This window comes from Balaenoptera borealis (assembly GCF_965194805.1).
Source record: "Balaenoptera borealis genome assembly, chromosome: 5".
NCBI lineage: Eukaryota > Metazoa > Chordata > Mammalia > Artiodactyla > Balaenopteridae > Balaenoptera > Balaenoptera borealis.
In genome coordinates this window covers 9,824,816-9,838,115 of record NC_138862.1, presented here as the reverse complement: position 1 = coordinate 9,838,115, position 13,300 = coordinate 9,824,816, and the positions used below count along the sequence as shown (strand labels likewise).

The 13,300-nt window shown below is 43.3% G+C and overlaps 1 protein-coding gene across 45 annotated transcripts in view; it reads right to left on the bottom strand.

Annotated features, from left to right (window-relative positions):
• The window catches only part of SETD4 (SET domain containing 4), a 472,148-nt gene that overhangs the window by 153,956 nt on the left and 304,892 nt on the right, over positions 1-13,300 (bottom strand). The window lies entirely within an intron of this gene.

The window sequence follows — 13,300 nt, the reverse complement described above, 5'->3', positions numbered from 1 at the left end:
GTAATGGACCTCCAAGTCTTGTTGACTGTCTTCTAAATGCCTCTCAAATCCAATCACTGATACCACCTTGTCCTGGCAACTTTGATCCTTTTTCAACAATAACTTTCTAACTGGACTCTCTGCATCCACTCTTGCCCCAATTCAACCCACTCTTCTCTCTGCAGCTAGAAGTTATTAAATATCTTTTTCCTCATTGATTCAGCAAATAATCTGCAAATTATTTATTATGTGCCAGGCACAGTGCCGATCAAGCAGAGCGTATACAGTGGTGAGCAAAAGAGCCGTGGTTCCTGTCCTCATAGAGTGTAGACCAATCAGATCGTGTCACCTCCAGGCTTTATATCTGTGGTCGGAAGAAACATGGCCCCCAAAAATGTCCACATCCTAGTGAAAGGGGCACACAAGCTAAGGAATGCAGGCAGCCTCTAAAAGCTGAAAACGGCAAGAAAAAGGATTCTTCCTTAGAGCTGAAGGAACACAGCGCACCAACACCTTGATTTTAGTCCAGTGAGACCCAATTTGGACTTGTAACCTCTAGAACTGTGTTGTTAAATCCACCAAGTGTGTGGCAATTTATTACAGCAGCCGTAGAGAACTAATATCCCAGTATCCATAGTATTCACATAATACAGCTTTCTTCAACAGTTTCCCAGTTCCTTTTGGATAAAGTCCAAATCCTTACACACAGCCTCGATCCCACCCACCCTCCCTCCCTTCCTCTCCCCACTGCCACCAACTGAACTTTTTTCAACTCTCAAAGGGGCTACATGCATCCTTTGAGGCTGGAACACACCATCCCCACTCCCTGGAACCTTCCTCTGCTTTATATGCTGCCTCCAATCCCCAAATGCAGCCTTCAAATTAAAGGCCATTTTCCCCATGATGTTTGACTAGAACTCCTCCATCTGATCGCGTTAGAGGCTCCCACGCTCCCTCTATTTTCTTGTTCAAAGTATGCATCACACCTGGCACTGTCTCAATATCTCTACTCCCCACTGAACTATAAGCTCCCGGAGGGCAGAGCCTACAATTGTCTTATTCACCACTGGACCCCCAAAACCTACCATGGCCGGTACTCGACAAAAGTTTGCAAAACGAATGAACGTACGAATGAATAAGGGACAAAAGATAACATTTCTCCTTCATCTAGAGAGTAGTCCTTTGTGTGTACATCTGGTCATTTTTTACATTGAAATAGTTACTTTATTATACACAATATTTTGGACCTCTTAAATTCTGATTCCTTGACTGAAACACAAGAAAAAAATCACCTTCATTGTTATGCACGTTCTCATTTTTTTTTTACAAATTGCAGATCACTAAGTTTTTATCAGGTGAGATTCTCTTGCTTCCTAGGGTCCCCCACAAGGTGTGGACTGAACCTTCTGGGACTCACTTATTCCAACAGAACTCAGTGACTGGATACAATAGAACGAGTGACTGACAGTATCCAAAATAGCCATTGAGCCACAGCACCTTGGAATTAACTCATTCCTCTAGGAGATGACCCCACCGACTTCCCATGGCTGAGCCTACATGGTAAAGTGTTTCTGCCATGGCAGTGAAAGTGAACCCTTCCTGTTCTGTCCACTCATCTCACACCCCTTCCTGTGGGGACCTGCACCTCCTTTCTGGGAACTCTCCTCCCTTCCCCCACTCCAACCACGTGGCTGCTGGAGAAGGAACTATGAAGATGATGCCCTTCGGTGGTCAACTTTCAAGCCAATTGGAATGGTACCCTGGGAAATTTAAAACTGAGAAAGAGAGACCACTTTCTCCTATTTCCCACTGTGTGCATCAAAGAAACCAAGAGAAGAAAATCCAGTCCAGGGAGGGATGGAGAGAAAGGGGGGCAAACCCAGGTGGAAAAGGAAAAGATAATCTCTGAAGGTCACTCCTGAGACCCCGCCCAGTTCTTATCTTTGGTACCATAAGACATCTCAACAACCATGTAACAATTTTTTTCCTTTTGGCCTAAGCTAGTCTAAGTTGGGTTTTCATTAGTCACAGTTACTACGTACACATTCATAGAAGCTCCCCCTTTAGCCTCCCTTTAATCGACTACAAACACACTCAAGGCTGCTGCCCAGCGAAATCCGTCTACGGCCATATGGAACCTGGCACCACATGTAAAGTAAACCATGTTCCACATAGCACACTCTACCTCAGGGAAGAATGGAAGATGATCCATTTATCCAACAAACAGACAGAACTTAATATATGCATGGCAGCCTTGCAAGGGATTACAGGATGCGACCCCATTCAGTGAAATGTCAATGCAACCTTTAAGAAATCTTTATCAAGATCTTTTTAATCTTTATTACTAAAAAAAAAGCCAATGAAGGATTTGTTCACAACTCACAGCAAAATCTGAAATCTTGTTTTCACATCTTTCTTAAAAGCTCCCATGCACAGCAGTATCTCCCACCTCTGTCCAAACTTCCAGAACCTCTCCCTGCTGCCACCATCCCAGGCTATCCAGTATGGTCCATTGTCATTCATTCTTTCAAAAAGTATGTGTGCCAAGCATTTCAAGAACAAGGATAAACTGGAAAGCAAGTCAAGCAAAATTCCTGATCTCATGGAGCTTACATTTTATAGTGGGAAAATAAGCCTTCCAATCTTCTCGATCAATTGTATTCTCTTCCATACGTAACTTTCTAAAATAATTCAATAAAGATCTTTTCCCTCTCCCAACACTCACATTCTGTACAAAACAGCTTTGTGTGCTGACCTGGAACACACAGAATTCTTCCAGCAATTTTTCTAAGCAAGGAAGAGATGGTGAATACCCATTTTTGAACTATTTTTCATGTCATACACTCTAGATATAAAAATGGCATGGGGGTAAAATTTATAATAAAAATATAGAGAGATATAGATACATACATGCATATACATACATACATGTATGTATGTGTATGCATGTGTGTTTGTATGTATGCCACATGAAAGATTCAGTCTCTGCAAGATGGGATTTCAGAGAAAGGACAGTTCAGTCAATTGAATAAAAAGAGAGAAGGCTTCCTGGAGGACATAGCCTTGGAAAGACGGATAAGGTCCAGGCGCAGGTGTGGCACTGTAAAGAGAAAAACTCATGAGCAAATAGAGAGAGGAAGGAAAATGGAGAAAAGCCAGTAGACCAGTGAACCTGGCTGTCCAGGAAGCCCCATGTACAGGAGGTGGCTGGGCTATGCAACGGACCTGGGCCCTACTGAGAGGGTGGTGAATAGTCAACAAGTGGGCTTGCATCATGTCCTCCAGGCAATAGCAGGCTGTTGAAAGTCGTGGGGGAAAGTTTCAGTGTGGAGTCATTGAAATTCAGTACAGGAAGGGAAATTAAAGTTCATCTAATCCTCCCACCCTGTTAATCCTATATTTTATAGGTAAAGTAACTGAGACAGAGCAGAGATCATAACCCCAGGGTCCTAACACTTCTCACTGCTCTCATTCCCATGATCTTCCAAGCATACATCACTGTCTTAATGAAAGATTAAACTGATGCAATTGGTAAAGGGAGAGTGATGGGGAAAGGGAGGGGTGGCTACTAGAAATGTATTTAAACATTCTAGGTTAGTACTAAGTATAATGTGATCATGGCCTAAAAGTAAGGTGTTGGGGATGTAGAAGAGAGATGCAAATAATTATGACAATGGTAATAAATTAGGTGCGCATATGTATGTGAGCATGTGTGGACACACACACACACAGACACACACACACACACACATATAAATTGAGCTGTTGTGAAGACCATGTAGAAGGAAGATGCCTCCAGGCTTGAAGCCAATTCATCCACTCACCACAGTTCCTGTTACAGAGAAAGTCCTCAGTCACATTCATTAAATGAAAGAATGACTATGTGATGCGGGGAGAGATAATAGGGCCACTTCCCCTCCTCCTCCAGTCTTAACATAATGCACCCCATTCCCTTGGTGTTTATTGTCAAGGAAAACTCAAAGCAGTTTTCAACTGCTGAGTTTCCTCCTATTGTCACCCACATTGTCACGGTGTGTCCGTGGGCAGTCAGGACAATAACTCAGAATTCCATGCCGTCCTGGGCCTTAGGGAAACACAAAATGGGTCACAACAAATACTATGAGATCAGGGCAGAGAGCCAACTCAGTCTGCTGGAGCCCCCAGGCTCCACCCCTAAGATGTGCAGAGTCACAAAGGGAAACGCTACAGGGCCCTAAGGCTTCATGATACTCCTGACCCGGAAGTGAAACTCACTTCCTGATGGAGCTCAGGCAACTTTCTGCAGCCACCCTTAGTTTCTAAGTCAAATTTCAACTATAGAGCTCACTGTGCACACCTAGCTAGGGCAACAGAGAATTCAGTCCTCTCCAGAAGGCAAGAATCTGAGGGAAGGACCACTCTTCAGATGTATGGACCTTGAGGCAAAACACTGTCTGCACCCTACGCCCATCACACACCCCCATCTCACCACCCCCTCAATTGTTATACAGGTATGCCTCAAAGAAAAAAATTAACATCAGTGGCCATTGTGAAGAAGAAAAGAAGTCACAAAAAGTGGAAGCGGTGAAGGGAGGGGAAAAAATGGAATGAGAATGGTAGCTCATATATGCATCAATGAGCCCTGAACTAGTTTTCATGTTAGTTGAAGCACCACCAGTATATGGAGTTATAGCTCATCTACCAGCAGCAACACGGGGCAGTTCTACCCGCCCCCCCCCCCCCCCACCAGGGGCAACAACATCTATTTGCTGTAACAAAAAGCTCTATCTCAGTCAGTGGTCTCCAAACATCGTTCAGGATTAAGTATCATCATAAAGGATTAAATGTAGATTTCAGCTCATTGGTAAACCCAATACTTCATAAAGTAGTTTAGGATAGAAAAATGGAAGAAGTAAATGTTTTGGTAGAAAATCATATTCACAAAAATCCAAGAAGTAAGCATGTTTATTAATTTCATAAGAAAATGATAGAAAAGGAGGGGAGAGAGAAAGGACATTTCCCTGGATACAAAATGTCTAAAAGAGGCTTGGGGCAGGACACCCAAACCTAAAATAGCTCTTTAGTCCTTGGGTTCTGTGGTCTTTCAGCAAAAGTTAACTTTTCTGGCTTGGAGTTTCTTACTGAACTCCAGTGTGAAATATTGAAAAGAAAATGACTACAGAGGACCTATTTAGACCTTTCTGGCAAGGCCCGAATTGGAGGAGAAGAGGGAAAGGGTTGTTTATCTTGACAGAGGATTTCCTTACCAGAACATGGAAAACATTCTTTTTGTCAAATATGGTTAATAGTCACCCAGCAACACAAAGAGTAGTTTCAGTAGCTTAAAATCAACATGAGGTGACTGGGAGAGGTGTGACCATGCCCCACAGACAGAACATGAGCGAACTTACAGCCGTGTCTTGGACAGAGACAGTGTTGTTGATGAGTGCATAGGAAAAATGTCATTACCTAATGCACTTTCCACCAAGGAAAATGTAGTCACCTACTTAGTAGGTAGTGCAGACCTGCCCAACCAAAAGCTAGAAAAGCAGCAATATTAACACATCCTCAAAAATGCCTTGAAAGACACAGCAGCTGTTCTTCAAACAGGAAGAACAACAATGCCCTCACCCACTCAACTTCCCATTCCGATGGGAATGACTAATATTTTGCAGCATTCCAACTGACTTCCTCTCTCAGCTCAGTGAGTATATGCCCTGGTGGTAGAGGCCTCTGAACAGAGCATCTATGATGGAAACAGTACGGAATGGTGGAAAAAGCTTGGATTTGCAACTTGGTTATGTAGGCCCTAGTCCCGACTCTGCCAATGACTAGCTGGGTTTCCCAAGATAATTCGGCATCTCTCTGGACCACAGTTTCCTAAAGATCTTTCAACTCCAACGTGTAAAGAATAGAGTCATGGAGTTAGGAAATTCCTTAAAGATCATGTATATTAGAGATAGATCTCTGGATTAACCCACCAGTCAAATATTCATACTAGTGTTTTGTTTTTATTCTTCATGTTTCAGAATTAGCTCAAGGAACATTTATATGTAGTTAATTTTATTTGCCCTTTTTTCCACCCACAGCTCTTAAGGCAGTTTTCTGTATATTTTCCCTACATACAACAACAAAAAATTTTAACTAAGATAAAAATGATTTTTGTTTTCAAATTCTTTGAAATTCTAACTACCTAAAATGCTCTTCTCTTCTACCTGAGTTACAAAGGGTCATTCATATTGCCTGGTTAAGAATTGTATAAATTCTTTGTGGTTTTTATATACTTTCTTTTATAAATCAGAATAAGAATATTGGCATGCATGGGGTGTGCAAGGTGATTCTGATCTCGTTTTGAGTTTTTAAATTCAAACAACAAAAACTGAAGCAATAAATGATAAAACCAGACTAAGTACTTGGAAAAGTTTGTATCTGGTATGGTAGATTTCAGTGGTTCTAGCCGTTCCGGTCAAGGGGTGGAGGCTATTTCCCTGTCCCTTTAATCTGGCCATGTGACTTGCTTTAACAAGCAGAAGGCAGCAGATGTGATATTGGGCCACTTCTAAGCTAAGTCCTCTAAAGGCTTTGTAGCTTTTGCTTGCTGTTTTAAGAACTGCCACCACATGAGCAGACCCTGCTAGCCTATTGGAAGATGAGAGACTTTTGGTATAGTCCCCTCATCACCCCACCCTCTAGCCAACGAAACATGCAAATGAGGCTATCTGGGACCAGCTACCACCTTGCTCACCTACCAAATGACCACAGATTCATAAGGCCAGCCAAGACCAGCCAAGCTCAGAAGAGACCAAAAGAGCCACCTAACAGAATCATGAGCTAAATAAATGGTTGTTGTTTTAAGCCATTTGATTTTGGAGCTGTTTGTTATGCAGCAAAGGCTAACTGATACACCTAGTTTGTCTTAAACAAAGGCTAGCCTAGATATTATTAAATGTGATTTTTTAGATATTATAAAATAAGTAGTTTGTCCTCAGAAACCTCCCTGCCCATCCTGCTTTTGCCCTTACCCTCACTGACATAGCACCCTCTCCCTCTAAGATACTACGGTCTCCTGTCATCTCCAGCCTTCCTGACACAGAGGGGGAAAAAAAATTTAATAAAACCAGTTTAAACTAATATATGAATATTAAGGCTGCTTTTAGATGCATTATCTCATTAGATTATATTTGATTTATATAACCACCTATGAAATAATATCATTCCCATTATACTGATTAGGAAGTAATAGTTCAGAAAGGAAAAAGCCTGCCCATGACCACTAAACTAGGAAGTGGTCTCTCAACTCCAAACCGCATATACATATATACATATAGTCCTCTTCTCCCCTTCAAGTTGTTTCTCTTCATCCAGGGTATTTGCATTTCAAAAAAAAGGATTTTGCATTCCTGGAGGACTGGCCCTGCTAGAAATTCAAGCACTAATTCATGCAGTGGATTAGAATTTAAGAAAGCATTGGCTCCTCCTGTGCCAGAGACCTGAAGAAAGGAATCCATTTAAGCAGTGTGCCCTTTAGTTACACACTCAGAAGATAATTGTGCATTGCTGTTTTGTTGAAGGATGACGCCAAGACTTTCCTTTGAGGAGAGCATCATTGACTTTCATTCATGAGTGTTAACCTAAGCCAGTGGTTCTCAAAGTGTGGTCTCTGGACCAGCAGAATCAGCTCCACCTGGGAACTTGTTGAAACTAAAAATTCTAGCGTTCCACCCCAGACCTGCTGAGTCAAAATTCTGGAGGTGGGGTTAAGTCACATGTGTTCTGATGAGTCTTCCAGGTCGTTGTGATACATGATCAAGTGTGAGAACCACTCAGTCTGTGGTACCTGCTCAACCTGAGGACTTCCTAGAGCAGGGATTGGTAACCTGTAGCCTGTGGGCCAAGTCCAACCAGCCACCTGTTTTTGCAAATAAAGTTCTATTGGAACATGGTACTGTCATCCTTTTATGTATTATCTACGGCACCACAAGGGCAGAGTTGAGTAGTTGAGACTGACACCATATGGCAAATAAAGCCAAAAATATATATTATCAGGCCCTTTACAGAAAAAGTTTACAAACCCCTGTCCTGGAGGTTGACTGCATTAGGTACAATGGATAAGAATGTAGGTTTATATGTAAACAAAATGAGGTGGAATACTGTCTCTACCATTTACTAACTGGGTTGCCATGAGCAAGTTTCTTTACTCTAAGACCATCACAGCTTCAATCATTCTAGCTCCAGAGTCCCCTGTAGGGTTGACTGAAGCTGTAATTCAGCCTCTGCCCTGTTCACTCCTGCCTCCTCCCCCTCCCTCCCTGCCATAGGTGTTGCTTCCAAGGATCCTCCTTAGCAAAAAATCTGCATGCTAGTGTCTGCTCAGAGTCGACCTCTGAGTGACCCCAATCCATGGCAACCCCAGACTTGAAGATGATGTTCTGAATCATCTGACATAAAGTACCATGATCAGCAGAATAATCCCCTCCTCAACAATGTCCCAGACCTAATCTGCAGAACCTGTGGAACCTACATGACAAAAGGCACTTTGTAGATATGAATAAATTAAGGAATTTGAGATGGGAAGATTACTAACCTGGATTATCTGGGTTGACCCAACCAATCACATGAATCCTTAAAAGCAGAGAAACTTTCCTGGAAGTTACGGTCAGAGGGCGATATGACTTTGGGAGGGGGGTCAGGGAGGTGCAACATTGATGGCTTGAAGATAAAGGAAGGGACCATGAGCCAAGGATTGTGGGTGGCCTTTAGAGAGTGGAGAAGGCAAGGAAATGAATTCTTCCCCAAAGCCTTCAGAAAGAAACACAAAACCTTGATTTTAGCCCAGATCAGACTCCTGACCTCCAGAACTGTAAGATAACAAATTCTTGTGTTTTAAGCCACTAAATTTGTGGCAATTTGTTACAGCAGCCATAGAACACTAATACAAAAAGAGGCAATTGACAAATATAAAATTCACAGTGAGAGGCTATAAGACCTGACGGCACTTCAGAGAGGAAGAGGTCACTCTGATGTCTCCTGAGAAGCTTCTGTGCCTGACAATCAAGAAAGATGAGCCACAGGTATTAATATTTTCACAGACAGGGAAAAAAAAGCAAGCAGGGTCAAATATGGACTTGAAACCAAAAGTCATAAGGACAGATGCACACTTGTGATGGAGCTGCTTCTCCCAGGGGCAACTCCATAGGCTCCAAGGGGAGGGGCACAGGATTTACTTCTTTTGTGATTCTCCTCACAGCACTCAGGAGGCCAGCTGGTTAACAAGGAGAACTTTGATAATCACATATTTTATTAAAAATTATGTGTCACCAATAAAGATGTTTTAAAAAAAAAAGAATTATGCATCAAATTTCTGTAGTTAACACCAACTTTCTTATTTAGCACAGTGAGGCATTTTGACAACTCAGAGAAACAATAGTGAAGAACAATCACGTTACAATAGTTCATTCATTAGGGCTGGGTCACTGGGCATTTACAGCACTTTGTAAAGTCCTTTATTCATTCAGGGCAAGATACAATTGATACACAGCCCAGTTCACACCATTACACAGGCTGTCAAAGCTGGAAGGAAACTCAGAGTCATCTTGTCTAACCCTCTCATTTTCTGGATGGGGAAACTAAGGACCAGGATGATCAAATTATTCACCAAAGGCCACACAATCAGTTCACATGGGGACTCAGCTCCAGCCCTTTGACTTTTGGGCTAGCCTCTCCCCCTCCCACCTCCCTCAGGCTGTCTGGGGTTCTAGAGCAGAGGGGGCCAAATTCACAGCCAAGGCCAGATTAAGCACATGGGTACTTCCAGCCAGGCAATAATCTGGCCCCTTTCAACAGTATTAAGTATCTGTTCTACTTTTTTTAGCGGGAACAACATTTATTTATATTAATAAAAATTGCATTATATACAGAAACCAATTCACTTTCCCAGTCCAGAGCAACATCCATATTCTAAAAGAAATGATGGCAAAACACCACTCATTATTCTACCTTACTAACCAGGTAGATCTTTGGGAGGCATATAAAGGGTTTTAAATGCATAGAACAAATAAACTGATCGTTCCTGGTAACTGGCACTGCAGAGTGCATTGTTTGGGTTCAGAATTTCAGAATCTATGACTTCATGTTTCTATGGCAATAATTCTCCACAGGTAGAGGTCTGGGCAAGTGCGGAGTGGTTTGGGGTTTTTTTTGTTATTTCCACTGAAGGATACTATCTTTGGTGGCCCAAGTTAGACTTCCTTGGTTGTGTTAGTTGCAGGATAAGGAAACCTGAGTTAACTGGTGAACGATTTACAGAGATATTCAAATTCATTGTACGGCTCAGTGCCCTGAGCAACTGCCCAGCTGGCTCAACCCTTACTCGAATTCTGATTGCAAGCACTCCTTCGTGTCTTGGTAAATGGGAAAGGGAATATCACAAGGATGCTTGGGTCCAGCCAGGAAGGCACCAGGTTGTCTCAGAGGAGAATCAGCAGTTTAGGTAAATGCTGAATGAAGATCCTCTGACCACATGATCCAGGTTTACCCTCAGAATGGGATCACCACAATAATGTATCTCTGTGGAGCTTTTTCTAGTACTTAGTCTCCATTTTGAATGAGGAGAAGAAGAAGAAAAGGAGGAAGAGGGAGATGAAGAAGGATGAAGGTAGTGGGGAAGAAGGGAGGGGAGGAAGGAAGAAAGGAAGGAAGGAAGGAAAGAAGGGAGGGAGAAAGGAAGGAAGGAAGGGAGGGAAGGAGAAAGAAGAAAGAAAGCAGACCTTCTATTCCTAACAGCCAGACTAGAAACTATCCAAATGTCCATCAACAATTGAATATGAAATTTCATCAAGCTGTACCCTTAGGTGCAGGTATGTTACCCTCCAATTAAAAGTTTTTAAACTTAAGTACAATGGTTCTGCCCCTTGATCAGGTATCCTTTGACCCCAGTCCTGAAAGGAAGCACCCTCACTGGCTCCCTATGCACAAGAGGAGTAAATAAATGTAGAGGTTTGAGATAATTCGTGGGGAGAAAAAAAGAAAGAAAGAAAAATGTTTCTGAAACACATAAGTGAAGCCTGTGATTCTGTCTACAAAGAAACATACCACTGGCATTATTATAAGTCAACTCTTATTCCAGACCCTTTCTATATGCACATTTCCAAAAATTTGGCTCATTTCTCAGAAAGACTTAGTAAATGCCCCCACTGTTTACAAAGAGCCAGTCTTGACGAGCAGGAAAAAGTTTACAAGCTGCTAATGAGGGTTTAGCACCCGTTGAGGGACAAACAGCTCCAGTTAGCAGCTCCTCAGAGGGAAATGAGCCCCTGTGCCCAGCAGGTACCAGCCAGGAGGCACAGTCCTGCATTGATTGCTAGGTAGCACAACCAAAAGGGCGTCTGGGTTAATTATCATTCCATAAACTCAGTGGAAAACACGCTAAGCCTCATATCTCTGGGTTCTCCAAACATCAAGACAGATAACCAGAAAGCAACAAACTCACAATAGCAACAGCTAGACTGTGACTGCCTTATGCCACTTTTCCTTTTGCTTAAGGGAAAATTTCCTCAGGAAGGGACACAAAGTAGACTCAGTCCCATCTATTTGCTTGTTTCGTTCATTCATTTAACAAGCATTCATGAAGTGCCGATTTTGCACCAGTCACTCTTGTAGATGCTGCATATGCAACACTAAACAAGATCTTCAAAATCCCTGCCCACGGAGGCCTTCAAGATGGTGGAGGAGTAAGACATGGAGATCACTTTCCTCCCCACAAGTACATCAAAAATACATCTACACGTGGAACAGTTCCTACAGAACACCTACTGAATGCTGGCAGAAGACCTCAGACTTCCCAAAAGGCAAGAAAATCCCCACGTACCTGGGTAGGGCAAAAGAAAAAAGAAAAAACAGAGACAAAAGAATAGGGAGGGGACCTGCACCTCTGGGAGGGAGCTGTGAAGGAGGAGAAGTTTCCACACACTAGGGAGCCCCTTCATTGGCGGGGATGGAGGGTAGGTGGGAGGAAGCTTCAGAGCCACAGAGGAAAGCACAGTGACGGGGGTGCAGAGGGCAAAGTGGAGAGATTCTCACACAGAGGCTCGGTGCCAAACAGCACTCACCAGCCTGAGAGGCTTGTCTGCTCACCCGCCGGGGCGGGCAGGGGCTGGGAGCCGAGGCTCGGGCTTCGGAGGTCAGACCCCATGGAGAGGACTGGGGTTGGCTGCGTGAAGACAGCCTGAAGGGGGCTAGTGCACCACATCTAGTAGGAGGGAGTCCGGGAAAAAGTCTGGACCAGCCAGAGAGGCAAGAGACCATTGTTTTGGGGTGCACGAGGAGAGGGGCTTCCTGCTTCTTGTGCCCACAGACGGCAGAGCACCACCTAAGCGAGCTCCAGAGACAGGCATGACCCGCAGCTATCATCTCAGACCCCAGAGATGGGCATGGACCACTAACACTGTTGCTGCCACCAAGAATCCTGTGTGCAAGCACAGGTCACTGTCCACACCCCCCTGGGAGCCTGTGCAGCCCGCCACGGCCAGGGGCCCGTGATCTATGGACAACTTCGCATGCAGAACACATGGCTCGCCACAGGCTGTTGCAACATCATGCTGGCCTCTGCCACCTCAGGCTCACCCCATATCCCAATTATGATTACTGTACCCCTCCCACTCTCCAGCCTGAGTGAGCGAGACAGCACTAATCAGCAGCTGCTTTAATCCCCTCCTGTCTGGGCAGGAAACAGACTCCTGAGGACGACCTACACGCAGAGGTGGGGCCAAATCCAAAGCTGAACCCCAGGAGCTGTGCGAACAAAGAAGAGAAAGGGAAATCTCTCCCAGCAGCCTCAGGAACAGCGGATTAAATCTCCACAATCAACTTGATAAACGCTGCATCTATGGAATACCTGAATAGACAATGAATGTTCCCAAAATTGAGACAGTGGACATGGGGAGCAACTGTAGACTTGAGGTTTGCTTTCTGTGTCTAATTTGGTTTCGGTTTTATGTTTATCTTAGTTTACTTTTTAGTACTTGTTATCATTGGTGGATTTGTTTATTGGTTTGGTTGCTATTTTTTTTTTCCTTTTTTCTCTTTTTGTGAGTGTGCATGTGCATGTTTCTTTGTGTGATTTTGTCTGTTTAGGTTTGCTTTTACCATTTGTCCTAGGGTTCTATATGTTTGTTTTTTGTTGTTGTTGTTTGTTTGTTTATTCTTTATATGAGTGTGTGTGCGTATGTTTCTTTATGTGATTTATCTGTTTAGTTTTGATTTTACCATTTGTCCTAGGGTTCTGCCTGTTAGTATTTTTTTTCTTTTTTTTTCTTCTTTTTTTCCTTCCTTTTCTTCCTAGCCA